General features: G+C 43.6%; 1 protein-coding gene across 5 annotated transcripts in view; it reads right to left on the reverse strand.

Moving 5' to 3' along the window:
* Kdm3 (Lysine demethylase 3) overlaps positions 1-21,043 on the reverse strand; it is a 1,464,865-nt gene that overhangs the window by 1,231,840 nt on the left and 211,982 nt on the right. The window contains exon 2 of one of the 5 annotated variants that reach the window (XM_070098742.1): positions 19,329-19,383. The exons of the other annotated variants lie outside the window; for them this stretch is intronic. The gene's annotated coding sequence lies outside the window, so the exon portion shown is untranslated. The remainder of the gene's footprint in view (positions 1-19,328; positions 19,384-21,043) is intronic. 5 annotated transcript variants of the gene reach the window in all.

A 21,043-nucleotide genomic window follows, 5' to 3' on the forward strand; every position in this document is an offset into this window, starting at 1 on the left:
GTTGGTATCCACACCCCAGGAAATGCATGAATATGCTAAGAAGGGGACACACCAGCAATGGAGGCGAGTGTTGGTTCTATCATACAGAATGGGTAACGTCTCACTGAAAGTCAGTGTACACACACAGAATAAGTAAAAACTTCACTTGAAGCCTAGGAAGGGTACAACCCCTCCAAAACATTGCTTCCAACTAGAATAAGCCTTCATTTGAAGTCTAGAATAAGTAAAACCATTAGAAGATTTTCCTCACACTAAGAATAAGCATTCACATTTGAAGTCTAGAATGAGTAAAATCACTAAAGACACTTCTGCCACTCAGATAAGCCTTCGCTTGAAGTCAAGAATGCTCAGGTTTCCACGTGAGAGGTATTTACCATCATGGATTAATATAACAAATGGCAGAAAAAAAGCAAATAGGCGCGGAGATGTAGACATGCAAACCGGAATACAAATAATGACATCGACAACAAGAAAACACTAAAAGACACGAGGATGAGTGAAGCAATAAACCGACAAGCGAGTGTAAAGATACGAAATACAGAGCGAGTCTATATAATAACAGAGCCTAACGGAAATTGATAAACACTACATTTGATTTTCACATATAATAACCTTGTTACAATTAAGGATCTCATAAACGACCCCAAATACAACCTTGAGTGAAAAAAAAGATACATTAAATTACATGAGACCTAAAAAAAATATCCAATGTGAAGGAACGTTTACCAGATTTATAGTTTCAACACTGGAATTGGCCGGGACAAAATAAACAAAAGATTACCAAATGTTCCAAGAGAAACCGGGAGAAAATACCACAAGTAAATACCTTATACCTTTGTAGAGTCTCAAGAGTTTCACTACTCAGGTCACGTGCGTCACATCTCACTCTCCGCATATATATATAATGTCTTTCTACCTCTGTATGTTAGAAGTGATCAAGATCCCAGGACCGAAACGTTTTCTAATAAATATGTTATAGTGTTTGCTTACGTGTCTTTCTAAACCAACTTGTCGGTATTTATTACCAAGGTTTATACCACTACTCTTGGAGCCCGGCCATTGGCCAAGCTCAAACACAAAATCGTAGGTCTATATAAAATACGTCCTCTTTAAAAAAAGTTTAAAAAAAGTGATAAAGTACAAAAGAATAAAGAAGACTTTAAGGAAGACGTCCCAGTTGACAACCTTTTATCAGTGTCAAGGAGGTGACCTGGTCTGGGACCAGGAAGTACGGACCAACATCTCTACACAATATCCAAGTAACTGTTTTCTACGGTAAAGTCTACCGCGTTATTTTCTACATTTGATCGCTCACTTTAAACTTACGCTGGTATAATACAAAGGAGACTAGTGTGACTAGTTAATAGTCCAAGTCGGACCGAAACGTCGTCGTAAGCTTCTCTCTGCTATGTGCGGGTTATTTGTGTATTGTTCCAGTCAAGGTGTTGTGCCTTTTTGTTCTTTACAAAGGTAGTACAAACTTAATGTACAGCCTGAATTTTATTTGTATTAAAATATACTGCTAAACAAAAGTCACACAATGGAAAGAAAACCTAGAGAGAAAATAGACTGAGAACACAGCTAAAACGATCGTATTAGCTGCTGCAAACACAAAAGAAACAAAAATCCTTATGGAAATTGAGAAATAAAACAACACATTTTTTCCACTTATACCAAAAAAAAAAAAAAAATATCTACCATTATTGGCCTTCTTATTTACCAGAAGTATATACACAAACAACAAAGTAATGAGCTAGCACTGAAAGAACAGTATGAATCCCAGGCCATTAACTAGGCCAGGCCTGGCAGAGGGCCGCGAGGACGCTGACAACTGGAAACTACTATCGGTAATCCATGTCTAGTAATACTGTCAACAACGTTAAAATAGGGCATTACACTTTTTTTTTTTAAATTTAATGTACTCTGTGAATTATGTATCTAATATTAACACGAATCCTACCTACTTCCAAGTGATGCCCATGCAAGTACTATTGATGAGTTGATGGGACGGGCTCGTCTGGTGTTTGCCTGCTCAACCAGGCGGTGGGGGGTTTAATGAAAATGGTTTTGAAAATCGATAATTTGAAGAATGAGACACGTGCAACATTTGATAATCTTTACTGAGGAATGAAAAAGCCAATGGCTTTTTCATTCCTCAGTTCAGTTGTAGACTGAAAAAGCCAATGGCTTTTTCAGTCTAACACAGAGAACAACAAAAGGAAGATGAGTAGTATGAGGTAGTATTAATGTTGGTAGAATTACCGACAATATGTTAGGTAAAAGGACACAAGTGCAACTAATGTGACATTTTATTGTGGCAACGTTTCGCTCTCCAGGAGCTTTGTCAAGCTGTTACAAACAGTACATGGACACAGAGGGTATATATAGGCTTAGAGTGAGGTGTAATACTAGTGGTAGTAGTAGTAATAGTATTAGTTGTAATAGTAGTAGTAATATTAGCTGTCGTAGTTGTAGTAATATTAGTTGTAATAGTAGTAGTAATATTAGTTGTAATAGTAGTAGTAATATTAGTTGTAGTAATATTAGTTGTAATAGTAGTAGTAATATTAGTTGTAGTAATATTAGTTGTAATAGTAGTAGTAATATTAGTTGTAGTAATATTAGTTGTAATAGTAGTAGTAAGTGCAAGTTGATTGCTCTACCATACTGTATTACTACTACAACTACTACTACCACTACTACCACTAGTATTACACCTCACTCTAAGCCTATATATATATCCTGTGTCCATGTACTGTTTGTAACAGCTTGATAAAGCTCCTGGAGAGCGAAACCTTGCCACAATAAAATGTCACATTAGTTGCACTTGTGTCCTTTTACCTAACGAGTAAAAGGTAATCAGTCCCTCAGAGTTGATGTGTTCAGTCTGTCAATCTTGAGATGTGTACAGCATGTGTTTAACTCTGATATATATATATATATATATATATATATATATATATATATATATATATATATATATATATATATATATATATATATATGTCGTGCCTAATATGTAAAACTGGTCAATTAGCAAGAACTCATTTAAAATTAAGTCCTTCCTAAAATTTTCTCTTATACGTTTAAAGATATATTTTTTTCATTAATGTTGATGTAAAAATTTATAATTTTGCACCAAAAGAAACTTAGAAAACTTACCTAACCTTATTATAACAAGCGCAATTTATTTTAGCCTAACCCAACTAAATATATTTTAGATTTGTTTACAATAATTTAATACTAAACAAACACAGTGAAATACATTTTTTTCGTTAGGTTCAGAATGATTTTGGCGAAATTATTGCATACACAAATTTTCACTTGTCCTATATGGCAAGATGAGCGTTGCTATTTAAGCCAAGATAGCAAGTTCTGCCTATTCGGCACGACATTATATATATATATATATATATATATATATATATATATATATATATATATATATATATATACATACATACATACATACATACACGACCAAGCTCAAGGATTTGTCTACTCTCGCAACCCAACCTGAGGTCAGGCTTCCTTATTAACCAACCGCCTGGTTCACCAGGCTCTTGGTGTTATCATCCCGCAGGCCCACATGGCCATCACAATCAGACCGATCAGGCACCTGCAGGGGATAAGTGTCTTTTGGCGAAAGAAATTAAATTCAGGAGACATAACAGAGACCTTAAGAACTGCAAACGTAACCATAACTCACAAAGGAAGCAGCAAAGGGTTGTGATTATCACAGCCCAATAAAATAAGACCTTAAAACAGAAACATCTATTCTTCTCTCTCTCTCTCTCTCTCTAAAAACAAAATACAGATTTGGTTTACAGGGATTTTAACCAGGCATTTAAATAATGTTACTATATGACAGCCCATACAATAAGTTCAAAAAATATAAAATGTGATGTGGGGATATAAACATGGAATGTTCTAAGAAACATTTCGTTTGTTATATTTACAAAGTGCTGGAATCGTTTGGTTATTCAGCGCTATAAACAAACCATTTCTAACATTACTGAATTCGCACTATGATTTTCAACATGCTACTATCGTTATAAATTCACTCTCATATTACATAAATCACAATCCCAAAGCAAATAAAAATATTCAAAGCATTTTTCACAATCCACAATTCCAGATTTACACGAATGAGGAAATATCCCCACCATTTATGCTGAGAAAGATGCTGGGATCTTAAGACAGGAAAACACCCCATGGCCAGAGTGACACTCATCCCAGAAAAGAGGTGTCTATCTCTAGGTACAAACCGCTCAATCTCTACCACCACGTTAAGGTGACCCAGCGTGGCGGAAACAAACATTTCTTAAAGAGTGGCAACAAAAGAGAGATTTGGGTGCAGTAAAAAAATAAATCCGTTCCACAAGGCACTGTCCTGCCACCTCTACTCTTTCATCCTCAGTCATTTCCATAAGGCACTGCTAGCCTTGGAACCTCTTATTTCTCATCCTCATAGTCAGTGTTTCACAAGGCACTATTCTCCCAACTTTACTCCTCTTCATCCTTCTTATCAGATGCAAACAAACCAGGGTACAAAGATACTCTGCCAACAGTCATGAAGAAAAGAAACAGTACTGATAAAGCACAACACAGAACGACACGATGTCACAACAGAAGTTTGCTCTGCACTTGTATTTCTTCCACCTGTATTCTCTTCACAGAAGAAGGTGCTGAAAAACTATATTCAGATATCAGCAAGATCTTCCACTAGGTAAAGGAAAATGCCATGATGTTGAATGATAAATCCCAAAATAAATACAGAATTTAGAACATAGTTAGATCTGGTATTGTGATTAAAGGATCGGGTAAATATATACCTTTGATCGGTATCTTTCATTTCTAACCGTGCATCCCGACATGAGGCCAGGATTCCCTTGCGTATTGGTTGTTCAACCAGACTGTTGCTACTAGCGACTCGCTGGCCCACATATCCATCACTGCCCGGATGATCTGGCACTTGGTGTAGGTAAATGAACTAGTTTCTATTTGAAAACTTCTGCATTTGTTTCGACAATATTTCTGATCCCTGAGAAGTGATCAAGGTCCCAGGACCGAAACGTTTTCTAATAAATATGTTATAGTGTTTGCTTACGTGTCTTTCTAAACCAACTTGTCGGTATTTATTACCAAGGTTTATACCATTTCTGATCCCTATTGATAGAGTCTTGAACCCCTGATGTTGACACAGTGTTCTCCTATTGTTCTCATGGCTTCTCAGTTTTTACCCTGATTTTCTTTTACACTTCCTCCCACAACTCTCACTCCAGAAAATTGTTATGGTAGTGTGTAGAACTGAGACTAAACTGGGTTCGATCCCCGGCTAATCTCAGCATTGTTATTTGTTTAAAACCACTGTTCTGAGGATACATACCAGGAAACAAAGTGATTTTGAATCATTAACAAAACTGCGGTTGGCCGAACCTCGATCCTGCGCTACCTTGTCCAGCCCCGTGGGATGGACAATCCTATACTGCAGGGGAAAGGTGAGGGTTTTCAAGAAATAACTAAATGAGCTCCTACAGGAGATGCTTGATGAGCTAGGCTGTGATTCCTATGAGGGCCTGCGGGCTACAGGTAGCAACAGCCTGGCTGAATAGGCCCCAATCAGGGAAGCCCGGCCACAACCCGGACTGCTGGAGATAAAACTCTTTTTCTCAGGTATATTACACAGCCACAAAAAAAAAAAAAAAACTATATGACGTTCAACGATATGCAGCTATGAAGAAAATAAGGAAGTAAAAATTAGTGCAGAGTAAGAAAACACAAAGCAACACCACTACTGAAGAGAGAGAGAACCAGGCAGTGAACAACACAACATTGTCACAGGGAGCAAACACACAAAACAACACTGTCACTACCACAACAAAAATAACAATTCTAAGACTGAATAACAAGAAAAAACGATGTCAAGCTGTCATGATATTCTCTGAGGCACTTGCACTCTCCTGACTGTAATACTGTTGTACATTAACATCCCTAAAGAACAAAAGGCACAATACTGTGAATGGAACAATACACAAATAACCCACACATAGGAGAGAGAAGCTTATGACGACGTTTCGGTCCTACTTAGACCATTAACAAAGTCACTGTCACTAATTTTAATAATTCAAACACATGAATGATCAAATAAAATAATGGGGTGTGGGGGGGGAGCAAAGCTTCTAAACATCGCCACTTCAAACACAAGTATCATCCCCACCATTTCCAAGAAATAATCTGCCTACGGTGGACTACGAACTGGAAACACCAACAGACTGAGTAACTAAGAGTAAGTCTGAAAAATTAATCCTGAACGGACCAGGGAGCGTCATGGGAACAATTTAAGAACCTGTGAAGACCTGGCGAAAACTTGTGGAAAATGTTGTCGTGATACGTGTAACCAACTATGCAAATATACATAATATAATATGGAGACGTGAAAACCTGAAAATACGTAAAGCTCATATTTAAAAAAAAAAAGGTCAAAACACGGATCTAAAAGTGAATACAGCTTGATTAAACACGGCTTCGTAAACTTGGACAAATATACAAAAAAATAAAATGGTTAAAATATCCCATGATGTTAGTGATTCAAGGTGAAACCTGGTAAAATTAGATCGTAAAAATGAAGTTATTCAACCAAGCGATAAGTGGAGTGAAAGCAAATATGTTGAACCTACCAAGAGTAACAACATATGTAAGTGATATACACTGATGTTTCATTTTTTATCACTGAGGAAGACACTGCACAGGTGTTGAAGTGTTGACCCCCGGAGGTCAGAAACCCACTCAAGTTCAGTCCCACTGTACTTATTTCATGTTCCTGTAGAAGTAGCCTGAAATACTCTTTAAAACACAAGTCACGAAATGTTTTGAAGTGTTTGACAAAATACGAGGAACAAAACGTAAGAAGTGTGCAATACAAGGAACAAGAGATATGAAGCGTTCAATAACACAGAGAACAAAAGATATGAAGACTGTAAACCATACCCCCGGCCGGGATTGAACCCGCGGTCATAGAGTCTCAAAACTCCAGCCCGTCGCGCTAGCCACTGGAGTTTTGAGACTATGACCGCGGGTTCAATCCCGGCCGGGGGTATGGTTTATTTGCAATCGTGTCATTACGATTTCTTAAGTCATATGAAGACTGTATTGGTTGTGATGGTTGTTTGGGTCACTAGCTGCAACAGCTTGGTTGACCAGGCGGTCAACAGGAAAGCTGAACCTCAGGATAGGCTGTGGGTTAGAAGAACTCTCGAAACCAATCGCAGGAAAGCCACAGATGAACCGAAATAAAAAGTAAAAAAAAATATAGTAAGTGGCGGAACTGGTCAGCAAATGTGGTAAACCAAACCACGGTACGGGTGGGGATAGAACCCATGGCCTAGAGTCTGTATGACTCACAAGCCATGGGTTCTAACCCCATCCGTGCCGTGGTTTCTTTGCAATCGTGTTATTACGATTTCCTGAGTCATATGGTGAAAATAGTTTCCGGTTCCAGTCTTCTCTAAGATTCTCTAGATTGTCTTAGGATAGAGTCCTTATTTAAAGCTGCCTTTTGATAGCTTCTTGGTTAAAAGTTACGTTAAGATAACTATTTTCTCTCCATAGCGGTTGCTTCTCCACCCCACCACTGGATGGCGTGTTGCTGACAAGTTAGTTTGTTAGGTTGGTTAATGGGGGTTAACAACTATGGACTACACGAGGGTTATTGAGGCTGAGTATAATCTGTTTACTACTAGACAAGAATACTTTAATACCTATTTTAGGGATTAAACTGTCAGAATATATACGCTGAGAGACCTCCCAGTGTATATATGCTCTGACAGCAAGTATAAATCTATAAGCACAGGTTACAAAACAAGTTTGGAGACAACTTTTCGCTCTGTATAAAGCTTTATAATCTGATAAAGCTCTAAATAGATCAAAATGTTGCCCCAATAAAAGCTTGTTCTGCAGTTTTTGTCTTCACATTTCTAACCTATGCAACACCATGAACCATTAGTACTGAAAGAAGAGTTTTGACTTAATACATTGGTCGTGATGGATTCTACTGTTGCCCTAACTCGTGTATGAAGGGAGGAGATCGAGTTACCGTTCCTTTACACTATTATAATTATCCCTCAGTATTGTCACGGCATCCCTATTTTTTTTCATCGGGGAGCATTTTGGATCGTCTGCCGAGCCTCTCGCTTTCGTAAGGAGCACTTTTTGTGTGCAGATTTAAGACCAATCTCTCTAGAATTTTTTATATATTTGGTAAACTGTTTCGCTATGACTCAGCTGACAAACGGGAGTGAAAATTTACTTCATTTATTAATGTTTCATTCTGTAAGTTAAATTGTAACTGTCTAGCCCAGTCGTCCTCAACCTTCCTACACAAGTGGGTCACATTTGGTCAAATGTGTGATGAGGGCCGCACAGTTTTGTTGACACTGCAGTGTGGAACCTACATAAAAGTTAATTCATAATTTCATGTGATGGTCGCATTCTTTACCTAGAATTTTCACATGCGGGGGCCGAGCCGCTGGTTGGGGACCCCTGGTCTAGCCTATCTTGTCTAGAGTTAAGATTTGGACTTATTATAGCGAAGTGTGTTAGCTGCCTGGTGAAGGCGACCTTGGGAGGTGGGAGAGCCTGAGTACGACCTTTGACAGTTCCTGGTACAATCGTGCGGTCTCCATGTGATGCTGTCATGTCTAAATTTTACACTTAATCCGGATTTCCAAATGATTTTGTTCACAAATATAATGTTTACATTTCTTCTTGCGATATTTTTACGTTTAAATAAGTTTATATTGAGGCTTTGAGTACATACATTTTATGGGCACATAAGTATATTAAGCAAATTTAATTGCCAAGTCCGTGATACACATATCCCTCTTTCACTTACTTCCTATCTATATTTTCTTTAGCATTCTCTAAAGTCAAATTATTTTTCACATGATTCTGTATAATGCACAGCGGTCTGTGCCACACTGGTCACTTCAAGTTGTGTTGGCATCTTTAATGTCAGGTATGTGAGGTTGAAGCCAGGTATCACATTACTGATGGTATCTTAAATGTCAGGTATGTGAGGTTGAAGCCAGGTATCACATTACTGATGGTACACAATACCCACATGTTGATAAGTTGACAAGTAAGACATATACAACACTTGCCTATCTTTCTAGCTCAAATGCTACGCCTTGACAGCAGACTTGTTCAGTCGAGTACAGGCGAATATAACACTGGAGACTGAAGAAATTTTGAGGTGATCAGGTCAAGGCAGTCCCGCAGAAGAGGGGGAGAGGCAGCCTCTCTTTTTTCTCTCACTTCACATTAATTTATTATTGCATTTTCCTTTTATTTTAAAATTCAAAAGTTTAACTCCAGATGAGTACTAGTTTACTCAATTGTACAATAGTTCACTATTTTTTCAGCTTTGTACATAGCTATCAAAGTCAACCGGTAACTCGTGACCAGCCATTTAAAGATTTCTTGGTATTAGTGCCGCGGGGGGCGCTGACCCCTGGAAACAGCTTATGGGTATCCTTCAGGTGGCCCTGGGTACTGGCGGCCCTAGGTACTGGTGGCCCTAGGTACTGGCGGTCCTAGGTACTGGTGGCCCTAGATACTGGCGGCCCTAGGTACTGGTGGCCCTAGGTACTGGCACTTTTTCTTTCACATAAATAAATTGAAATTCAAGAGAAAATAGAAATCTGAGGGATGTGCTGGATCAGTGGTGTTGTGATGACTGTGGCAGTGATGACTGTGGCAGTGATGACTGTGGCAGTGATGACTGTGGCAGTGATGACTGTGGCAGTGATGACTGTGGCAGTGATGACTGTGGCAGTGATGACTGTGGCAGTGATGACAGTGATGACTGTGATGTTGTGATGACTGTGGCTGTGGCAATGATGACTGTGGTGATGACTGTGGCAGTGATGCACTGTGGCAGTGATGACTGTGGCAGTGATGACTGTGGCAATGATGACTGTGGCAGTGATGACTGTGGCAGTGATGACTGTGGCAGTGATGACTGTGATGACTGTGTGATGACTGTGGCACTGATGACTGTGGCAGTGATGACAGTGATGACTGTGGCACTGATGACTGTGGCAGTGATGACTGTGGCAGTGATGACTGTGGCAGTGATGACTGTGGCAGTGATGACTGTGGCAGTGATGACTGTGGCAGTGATGACTGTGGCAGTGATGACTGTGGCAGTGATGACTGTGGCAGTGATGACTGTGGCAGTGATGACTGTGGCAGTGATGACTGTGGCACTGATGACTGTGGCAGTGATGACTGTGGCAGTGATGACTGTGGCACTGATGACTGTGGCAGTGATGACTGTGGCAGTGATGACTGTGGCAGTGATGACTGTGGCTGTGATGACTGTGGCTGTGATGACTGTGGCTGTGATGACTGTGGCTGTGATGACTGTGGCAGTGATGACTGTGGCTGTGATGACTGTGGCAGTGATGACTGTGGCAGTGATGACTGTGGCAGTGATGACTGTGGCAGTGATGACTGTGGCTGTGATGACTGTGGCTGTGATGACTGTGGCTGTGATGACTGTGGCAGTGATGACTGTGGCAGTGATGACTGTGGCAGTGATGACTGTGGCAGTGATGACTGTGGCAGTGATGACTGTGGCAGTGATGACTGTGGCAGTGATGACTGTGGCAGTGATGACTGTGGCAGTGATGACTGTGGCAGTGATGACTGTGGCAGTGATGACTGTGGCACTGATGACTGTGGCACTGATGACTGTGGCAGTGATGACTGTGGCAGTGATGACTGTGGCAGTGATGACTGTGGCAGTGATGACTGTGGCAGTGATGACTGTGGCAGTGATGACTGTGGCAGTGATGACTGTGGCAGTGATGAATGTGGCAGTGATGACTGTGGCAGTGATGACTGTGGCAGTGATGACTGTGGCAGTGATGACTGTGGCACTGATGACTGTGGCAGTGATGACTGTGGCAGTGATGACTGTGGCAGTGATGAATGTGGCAGTGATGACTGTGGCAGTGATGACTGGTTGTGATGACTGTGGCAGTGATGACTGTGGTTGTGATGACTATGGCAGTGATGACTGTGGCAGTGATGACTGTGGCAGTGATGACTGTGGCAGTGATGACTGGTTGTGATGACTGTGGCAGTGATGACTGTGGTTGTGATGACTATGGCAGTGATGACTGTGGCAGTGATGACTGTGGCAGTGATGACTGTGGCAGTGATGACTGTGGCAGTGATGACTGTGGTTGTGATGACTATGGCAGTGATGACTGTGGCAGTGATGACTGGTTGTGATGACTGTGGCAGTGATGACTGTGACAGTGATGACTGACAGTGATGACTGTAGCAGTGATGACTGTGGCTGTGATGACTGTGGCAGTGATGACTGGTTGTGATGACTGTGGCAGTGATGACTGTGGCAGTGATGACTGTGGCAGTGATGACTGGTTGTGATGACTATGGCAGTGATGACTGTGGTTGTGATGATTGTGGCAGTGATGACTGTGGTTGTGATGACTGTGGCAGTGATGACTGTGGTTGTGATGACTATGGCAGTGATGACTGTGGCAGTGATGACTGGTTGTGATGACTGTGGCAGTGATGACTGTGGTTGTGATGACTATGGCAGTGATGACTGTGGCAGTGATGACTGGTTGTGATGACTGTGGCAGTGATGACTGTGGTTGTGATGACTGTGGCAGTGATGACTGTGGTTGTGATGACTATGGCAGTGATGACTGTGGCAGTGATGACTGGTTGTGATGACTGTGGCAGTGATGACTGTGGTTGTGATAACTATGGCAGTGATGACTGTGGCAGTGATGACTGGTTGTGATGACTATGGCAGTGATGACTGTGGTTGTGATGACTATGGCAGTGATGACTGGTTGTGATGACTGTGGCAGTGATGACTGTGGTTGTGATGACTGTGGCAGTGATGACTGTGGTTGTGATGACTATGGCAGTGATGACTGGCAGTGATGACTGGTTGTGATGACTGTGGCAGTGATGACTGTGACAGTGATGACTGACAGTGATGACTGTAGCAGTGATGACTGTGGCTGTGATGACTGTGGCAGTGATGACTGTGGTTGTGATGACTGTGGCAGTGATGACTGTGGTTGTGATGACTGTGGTTATGATGACTGTGGCAGTGATGACTGTGGCAGTGATGACTGTGGCAATGATGACTGTGGCAGTGATGAATGTGGCAGTGATGACTGTGGCAGTGATGACTGTGGCTGTGATGACTGTGGCAGTGATGACTGTGGCAATGATGACTGTGGCAGTGATGACTGTGGCAGTGATGACTGTGGCAGTGATGACTGTGGCAGTGATGACTGTGGCAGTGATGACTGTGGCAGTGATGACTGTGGCAGTGATGACTGTGGCAGTGATGACTGTGGCAGTGATGACTGTGGCAGTGATGACTGTGGCAGTGATGACTGTGGCAGTGATGACTGTGGCACTGATGACTGTGGCAGTGATGACTGTGGCAGTGATGACTGTGGCACTGATGACTGTGGCAGTGATGACTGTGGCAGTGATGACTGTGGCAGTGATGACTGTGGCTGTGATGACTGTGGCTGTGATGACTGTGGCTGTGATGACTGTGGCTGTGATGACTGTGGCAGTGATGACTGTGGCTGTGATGACTGTGGCAGTGATGACTGTGGCAGTGATGACTGTGGCAGTGATGACTGTGGCAGTGATGACTGTGGCTGTGATGACTGTGGCTGTGATGACTGTGGCTGTGATGACTGTGGCAGTGATGACTGTGGCAGTGATGACTGTGGCAGTGATGACTGTGGCAGTGATGACTGTGGCAGTGATGACTGTGGCAGTGATGACTGTGGCAGTGATGACTGTGGCAGTGATGACTGTGGCAGTGATGACTGTGGCAGTGATGACTGTGGCAGTGATGACTGTGGCACTGATGACTGTGGCACTGATGACTGTGGCACTGATGACTGTGGCAGTGATGACTGTGGCAGTGATGACTGTGGCAGTGATGACTGTGGCAGTGATGACTGTGGCAGTGATGACTGTGGCAGTGATGACTGTGGCAGTGATGAATGTGGCAGTGATGACTGTGGCAGTGATGACTGTGGCAGTGATGACTGTGGCAGTGATGACTGTGGCACTGATGACTGTGGCAGTGATGACTGTGGCAGTGATGACTGTGGCAGTGATGAATGTGGCAGTGATGACTGTGGCAGTGATGACTGGTTGTGATGACTGTGGCAGTGATGACTATGGCAGTGATGACTGTGGCAGTGATGAATGTGGCAGTGATGACTGTGGCAGTGATGACTGTGGCAGTGATGACTGGTTGTGATGACTGTGGCAGTGATGACTGTGGTTGTGATGACTATGGCAGTGATGACTGTGGCAGTGATGACTGTGGCAGTGATGACTGTGGCAGTGATGACTGTGGCAGTGATGACTGTGGTTGTGATGACTATGGCAGTGATGACTGTGGCAGTGATGACTGGTTGTGATGACTGTGGCAGTGATGACTGTGACAGTGATGACTGACAGTGATGACTGTAGCAGTGATGACTGTGGCTGTGATGACTGTGGCAGTGATGACTGGTTGTGATGACTGTGGCAGTGATGACTGTGGCAGTGATGACTGTGGCAGTGATGACTGGTTGTGATGACTATGGCAGTGATGACTGTGGTTGTGATGATTGTGGCAGTGATGACTGTGGTTGTGATGACTGTGGCAGTGATGACTGTGGTTGTGATGACTATGGCAGTGATGACTGTGGCAGTGATGACTGGTTGTGATGACTGTGGCAGTGATGACTGTGGTTGTGATGACTATGGCAGTGATGACTGTGGCAGTGATGACTGGTTGTGATGACTGTGGCAGTGATGACTGTGGTTGTGATGACTGTGGCAGTGATGACTGTGGTTGTGATGACTATGGCAGTGATGACTGTGGCAGTGATGACTGGTTGTGATGACTGTGGCAGTGATGACTGTGGTTGTGATAACTATGGCAGTGATGACTGTGGCAGTGATGACTGGTTGTGATGACTATGGCAGTGATGACTGTGGTTGTGATGACTATGGCAGTGATGACTGGTTGTGATGACTGTGGCAGTGATGACTGTGGTTGTGATGACTGTGGCAGTGATGACTGTGGTTGTGATGACTATGGCAGTGATGACTGGCAGTGATGACTGGTTGTGATGACTGTGGCAGTGATGACTGTGACAGTGATGACTGACAGTGATGACTGTAGCAGTGATGACTGTGGCTGTGATGACTGTGGCAGTGATGACTGTGGTTGTGATGACTGTGGCAGTGATGACTGTGGTTGTGATGACTGTGGTTATGATGACTGTGGCAGTGATGACTGTGGTTATGATGACTGTGGCAGTGATGACTGTGGCAGTGATGACTGTGACAGTGATGACTGTAGCAGTGATGACTGTGACAGTGATGACTGTAGCAGTGATGACTGTGGTTATGATGACTGTGGTCATGAAGACTGTGGCAGTGATGCCTATGGTTGTGATGACTGTGGGCGTGATGACTGGCCTTGTTAACTGTGGGTATGATGACTGTGGGTATGACTGTGGGCGTGGTGATTGTGGGATTGATGACTATGGGCGTGATGACTGTGGGCATGACTGTGGGCGTGATGACTGCAGGCTTGATTCTGGGAGTGATGACTGTGGGCATGCGGGTTGCAGGCAACAATAACCTGGCTAATCAGGCTTGCAAAAACTGGAGAAATGGGTGAGAGGTATGTCAGAGGCATGCATGAGCCTGGCAGGACAGGCAGGCTGGAAGGGGAACACTGAGGGGAAGAAGTAAAGAGAACGTGGGAGATAAAGTACAAAGGGTGAGGTAAGGGGAGACAACACAGGCCAAATTGTGAAAGGGAAATGGTGCGAATGGTAGGAGGCGAGAGAATGTGGAAGAGTGGAGAGAGGGAAGGGGAAGATGTGAAAAGAGGGGAGAGGAAAGGTGAGGATGTGTAAAAAGAGGAGAGGAAAGGTGAGGATGTGTAAAAAGAGGAGAGGAAAGGTCAGGATGTGTATAAAGAGGGGAAGAAAGGTGAGGTTGTGAAAAAATGGGAGGGGAAAAATGAGGATGTGAGAAAGAAAAAATGGGAGAAGAGGGGAAGGAGAATAGTAAGAGGGGAGGAGAAGGGAATACGAATATGAAGGGAGGAGAAAGGAAGCGAGGATATGAGGAGACAGGAGACATACCTGTAACCAGATTCGAGGGTTCTTCTACCCTGACACCCTGAACTAAGGTCAGACTACCCTACCCTGTTGACAGCCCGATCCACCAGGCTGTTGGTGTTAAGAGCCTCCACGCCCAGGGTGGGAAGAGGACAGAGAGTGAAATGAAGTGAATGTGAGGATGTATTATAAAGAACAAGAAGGCACAATACTGTGAGTAAAACAATACACAGAAGAAAGAAGCTAGTTTGTGACGACGTTTCGGTCCGACTTGGACCACTGACTAGTGTGACGTGTAGTAACTGTGTGACTAGTCAGTGGTCCAAGTCGGACCGAAACGTCGACATAATCCCGTGGCTTGGTTGGAAGCGCGCTCGGCTCATATACCGAGTGTCCGTAGTTTGATTTCTTCCTATGTTCGAGTTATTTGTGTGCTGTATATAGTGTATTATGCCTGTGATGTAGGGCAGTGCACCCTGTACCCTCTCCCACCACCCAGGTGCAGTGCACCCTACACCCTCTCCCACCACCCAGGTGCAGTGCACCCTGTACCCTCTCCCACCACCCAGGTGCAGTGCACCCTACACCCTCTCCCACCACCCAGGTGCAGTGCACCCTGTACCCTCTCCCACCACCCAGGTGCAGTGCACCCTGTACCCTCTCCCACCACCCAGGTGCAGTGCACCCTGTACCCTCTCCCACCACCCAGGTGCAGTGCACCCTGTACCCTCTCCCACCACCCAGGTGCAGTGCACCCTGTACCCTCTCCCACCACCCAGGTGCAGTGCACCCTACACCCTCTCCCACCACCCAGGTGCAGTGCACCCTGTACCCTCTCCCACCACCCAGGTGCAGTGCACCCTGTACCCTCTCCCACCACCCAGGTGCAGTGCACCCTGTACCCTCTCCCACCACCCAGGTGCAGTGCACCCTGTACCCTCTCCCACCACCCAGGTGCAGTGCACCCTGTACCCTCTCCCACCACCCAGGTGCAGTCACCCTGTACCCTCTCGCACCACCCAGGTGCAGTCACCCTGCAGTCTGAGCCCACCTTACTGTACCGTTTTTGTTACAATCATGTTGAAGTGTAATTTCAGTTTTTAAGTTATAAACATAGAGAGATAACTGTGAACAAATGTTACGTAGAGCTTGAGTTAGCATTGAGAGTTGTGTAAGATGTTATTCCCTGCCTGGTACTGTCTCACTTAGGTGGTCTGTGAGAGTTGTGTAAGATGTTACTCCCTGCATGGTACTGTCTCACTTAGGTGGTCTGTGAGAGTTGTGTAAGATGTTATTCCCTGCCTGGTACTGTCTCACTTTGGTGGTCTGTGAGAGTTGTGTAAGATGTTATTCCCTGCCTAATACTGTCTCACTTTGGTGGTCTGTGAGAGTTGTGTAAGATGTTATTCCCTGCCTAGTACTGTCTCACTTAGGTGGTCTGTGAGAGTTGTGTAAGATGTTATTCCCTGCCTAGTACTGTCTCACTTAGGTGGTCTGTGAGAGTTGTGTAAGATGTTATTCCCTGCCTAATACTGTCTCACTTAGGTGGTCTGTGAGAGTTGTGCAAGATGTTATTCCCTGCCTGGTACTGTCTCACTTAGGTGGTCTGTGAGAGTTGTGTAAGATGTTATTCCCTGCCTGGTACTGTCTCACTTTGGTGGTCTGTGAGAGTTGTGTAAGATGTTATTCCCTGCCTAGTACTGTCTCACTTAGGTGGTCTGTGAGAGTTGTGTAAGATGTTATTCCCTGCCTAATACTGTCTCACTTAGGTGGTCTGTGAGAGTTGTGTAAGATGTTATTCCCTGCCTGGTACTGTCTCACTTTGGTGGTCTGTGAGAGTTGTGTAAGATGTTATTCCCTGCCTAGTAGTCTCACTTAGGTGGTCTGTGAGAGTTGTGTAAGATGTTATTCCCTGCCTAGTACTGTCTCACTTAGGTGGTCTGTGAGAGTTGTGTAAGATGTTATTCCCTGCCTAATATTGTCTCACTTAGGTGGTCTGTGAGAGTTGTGTAAGATGTTATTCCCTGCCTGGTACTGTCTCACTTTGGTGGTCTGTGAGAGTTGTGTAAGATGTTATTCCCTGCCTAGTACTGTCTCACTTAGGTGGTCTGTGAGAGTTGTGTAAGATGTTATTCCCTGCCTGGTACTGTCTCACTTAGGTGGTCTGTGAGAGTTGTGTAAGATGTTATTCCCTGCCTGGTACTGTCTCACTTAGGTGGTCTGTGAGAGTTGTGTAAGATGTTATTCCCTGCCTGGTACTGTCTCACTTAGGTGGAGTCTGTGAGAGTTGTGTAAGATGTTATTCCCTGCCTAGTACTGTCTCACTTAGGTGGTCTGTGAGAGTTGTGTAAGATGTTATTCCCTGCCTAGTACTGTCTCACTTAGGTGGTCTGTGAGAGTTGTGTAAGATGTTATTCCCTGCCTAATACTGTCTCACTTAGGTGGTCTGTGAGAGTTGTGTAAGATGTTATTCCCTGCCTGGTACTGTCTCACTTTGGTGGTCTGTGAGAGTTGTGTAAGATGTTATTCCCTGCCTAGTACTGTCTCACTTAGGTGGTCTGTGAGAGTTGTGTAAGATGTTATTCCCTGCCTAGTACTGTCTCACTTAGGTGGTCTGTGAGAGTTGTGTAAGATGTTATTCCCTGCCTAATACTGTCTCACTTAGGTGGTCTGTGAGAGTTGTGCAAGATGTTATTCCCTGCCTGGTACTGTCTCACTTAGGTGGTCTGTGAGAGTTGTGTAAGATGTTATTCCCTGCCTGGTACTGTCTCACTTTGGTGGTCTGTGAGAGTTGTGTAAGATGTTATTCCCTGCCTAGTACTGTCTCACTTAGGTGGTCTGTGAGAGTTGTGTAAGATGTTATTCCCTGCCTAATACTGTCTCACTTAGGTGGTCTGTGAGAGTTGTGTAAGATGTTATTCCCTGCCTGGTACTGTCTCACTTTGGTGGTCTGTGAGAGTTGTGTAAGATGTTATTCCCTGCCTAGTAGTCTCACTTAGGTGGTCTGTGAGAGTTGTGTAAGATGTTATTCCCTGCCTAGTACTGTCTCACTTAGGTGGTCTGTGAGAGTTGTGTAAGATGTTATTCCCTGCCTAATACTGTCTCACTTAGGTGGTCTGTGAGAGTTGTGTAAGATGTTATTCCCTGCCTGGTACTGTCTCACTTTGAGAGTTGTGTAAGATGTTATTCCCTGCCTAGTACTGTCTCACTTAGGTGGTCTGAGTTAGTTGTGTAAGATGTTATTCCCTGCCTCGTACTGTCTCACTTAGGTGGTCTGTGAGAGTTGTGTAAGATGTTATTCCCTGCCTAGTACTGTCTCACTTAGGTGGTCTGTGAGAGTTGTGTAAGATGTTATTCCCTGCCTAATATTGTCTCACTTAGGTGGTCTGTGAGAGTTGTGTAAGATGTTATTCCCTGCCTGGTACTGTCTCACTTTGGTGGTCTGTGAGAGTTGTGTAAGATGTTATTCCCTGCCTAGTACTGTCTCACTTAGGTGGTCTGTGAGAGTTGTGTAAGATGTTATTCCCTGCCTGGTACTGTCTCACTTAGGTGGTCTGTGAGAGTTGTGTAAGATGTTATTCCCTGCCTGGTACTGTCTCACTTAGGTGGTCTGTGAGAGTTGTGTAAGATGTTATTCCCTGCCTGGTACTGTCTCACTTAGGTGGAGTCTGTGAGTAGTGTATGATGTGGTTTACACCTTTACTGTTCACAGATTAGCTCCACGGAGAGCGAGTTCATGCCCGCACTGTCGTTATAACTTTATATTGTTACTCATTACAAAACGTAAAATAAATCTTGGAGTATGCAGAACCAGTATGAAGCCCACATTTAGCAAGACCCACAATGAAGCTACAGAAAGTGCGCAGGTTTCCCACTTCGCTGGCACTAAAACTGAAAAACAAAAGCTACGAAGAAGCCCTGTATGAACTTTATCTCAAGACGCTGGAAGAACGATCGAGTGGGAACTTAATCACAACATACAAAATACTTTGAGGCAAAATGGTCATACAAAAATATACCACTAAACACGGGAGTATCCAGGAGGGGACACGGAATGACATATTTTTGTTGTTAAATCAAAGACGTATATTGTACCTTCCTCGACTGAAGACTTACCGAAGATGACGCAGTGTTTTAGTGAGTTAAAATGCGAAGCTCCGTCCACACGTACCTGAAATATAAATTAACATTAATTACAAAAATGACATTCACAATGGGATGAAGTGGAAAAAATATAAAAATATTAAAAATAATAACAATATGATCACCCCAACATAGCACACGAAAATTCTTTAAGTTGAAGTTATTCTTTCAAAACAAGAATCAAGAACAAGCTAAAACGATACTTTCAAATAATATTATGCCAAGAATAAGATGGAATCATGGTTTCAAAGCATGATAAAAATGGAAAGAAACCTAGAATATTTTTTTCTCATTCCCGTGTCGAGATGTTATAACCACTGTGGAAAGGAGAAGAGATACCTGATAATATATACGTGAAATGCTATTGGATGGTCTGGTCCCAAAACAACACACTGTGATAAATATGGAATTAGGTGTAGAATGAACCAGTGAAAAGCAGGGATGCCAAAAGCACAATCCGAGAACCCAGTATCAACATCCGGGGAACACTACTCTTCAATTTTCTTTCAGCAGAATACCAAAACAGCCGCTAACATCAGCTTTATTAATCCGACGACCAACAAATAAGCCTGGAATCAAGCCGGGCTGTGAGGATACAAGAAGATAAGAATGGAGAACACTGCCATACCAGGTAGGTCTTTCTCAAACCATCCCTTCTCACTCATACATACACTCATACATACATAAACGACAGCCAACACGGATTCATGGAAGGCAAATCCTGTGTCACAAACCTACTAGAGTTTTATGACAAGGTAACTGAAGTAGGACATGAGAGGGAGGGTTGGGTTGATTGCATTTTCTTGGGCTGCAAGAAGGCCTTCGACACAGTTCCTCACAAGAGATTAGTACAGAAGCTAGAGGATCAGGCACATAACAGGAAGGGCACTGCAATGGGTCAGAGAATACCTAATAAGGAGGCAACAGCGAGTTATGGTCCGTGATGAGGTATCACAGTGGGGGCCTGTGACCTGTTCACATATACCAAGAATAGCACTGGTCCCTCGACCAGTGAACATGACGGAAGGGATAGACTCAGAAGCGTCCCTGTTTGCAGATGATGTGAAGTTAATGAGGAGAATTAAATTAGATGCGGACCAGACAGGTCTACAAAGAGACCTGGACAGGCTGGACACGTGGTCCAGCAACTGGCTCCTAGAATTTAACCCCGCTAAATGCAAAGTCATGAAGATCAGAGAAGGGCAAAGAAGACCGCAGACATAGTATAGGCTAGGCAGCCAAACACTGCAAATTTCACTCAAGGAGAAAGATATAGGGGTGAGTATAATACCAAGTACGTCGCCAGAAGCACACATTAACCAGATAACTGCTGCGGCATATGGGCGCCTGGCAAACCTGAGAATAGCGTTCCGGTACCTCAGTAAGGAATCGTTCAAGACCTTATACACTGTGTAAGGGGAATGTCCTACGAAGAAAGGTTAAATGAAATCGGTCTGACGACACTGGAGGACAGGAGGAGACATGATAACGACATACAAAATACTGCGTGGAATAGACAAGGTGGACAGAGACAGGATGTTCCAGAGATGGGACACAGAAACGAGTGGTCACAATTGGAAGCTGAAGACTCAGATGAGTCAAAGGGATGTTAGGAAGCATTTCTTCAGCCACAGAGTTGTTAGGAAGTGGAATAGTCTGGCAAGCGATGTAGTGGAGGCAGGAACCAT

The sequence above is a fragment of the Cherax quadricarinatus genome, chromosome 64, assembly GCF_038502225.1.
Source record: "Cherax quadricarinatus isolate ZL_2023a chromosome 64, ASM3850222v1, whole genome shotgun sequence".
Taxonomy (NCBI): domain Eukaryota; kingdom Metazoa; phylum Arthropoda; class Malacostraca; order Decapoda; family Parastacidae; genus Cherax; species Cherax quadricarinatus.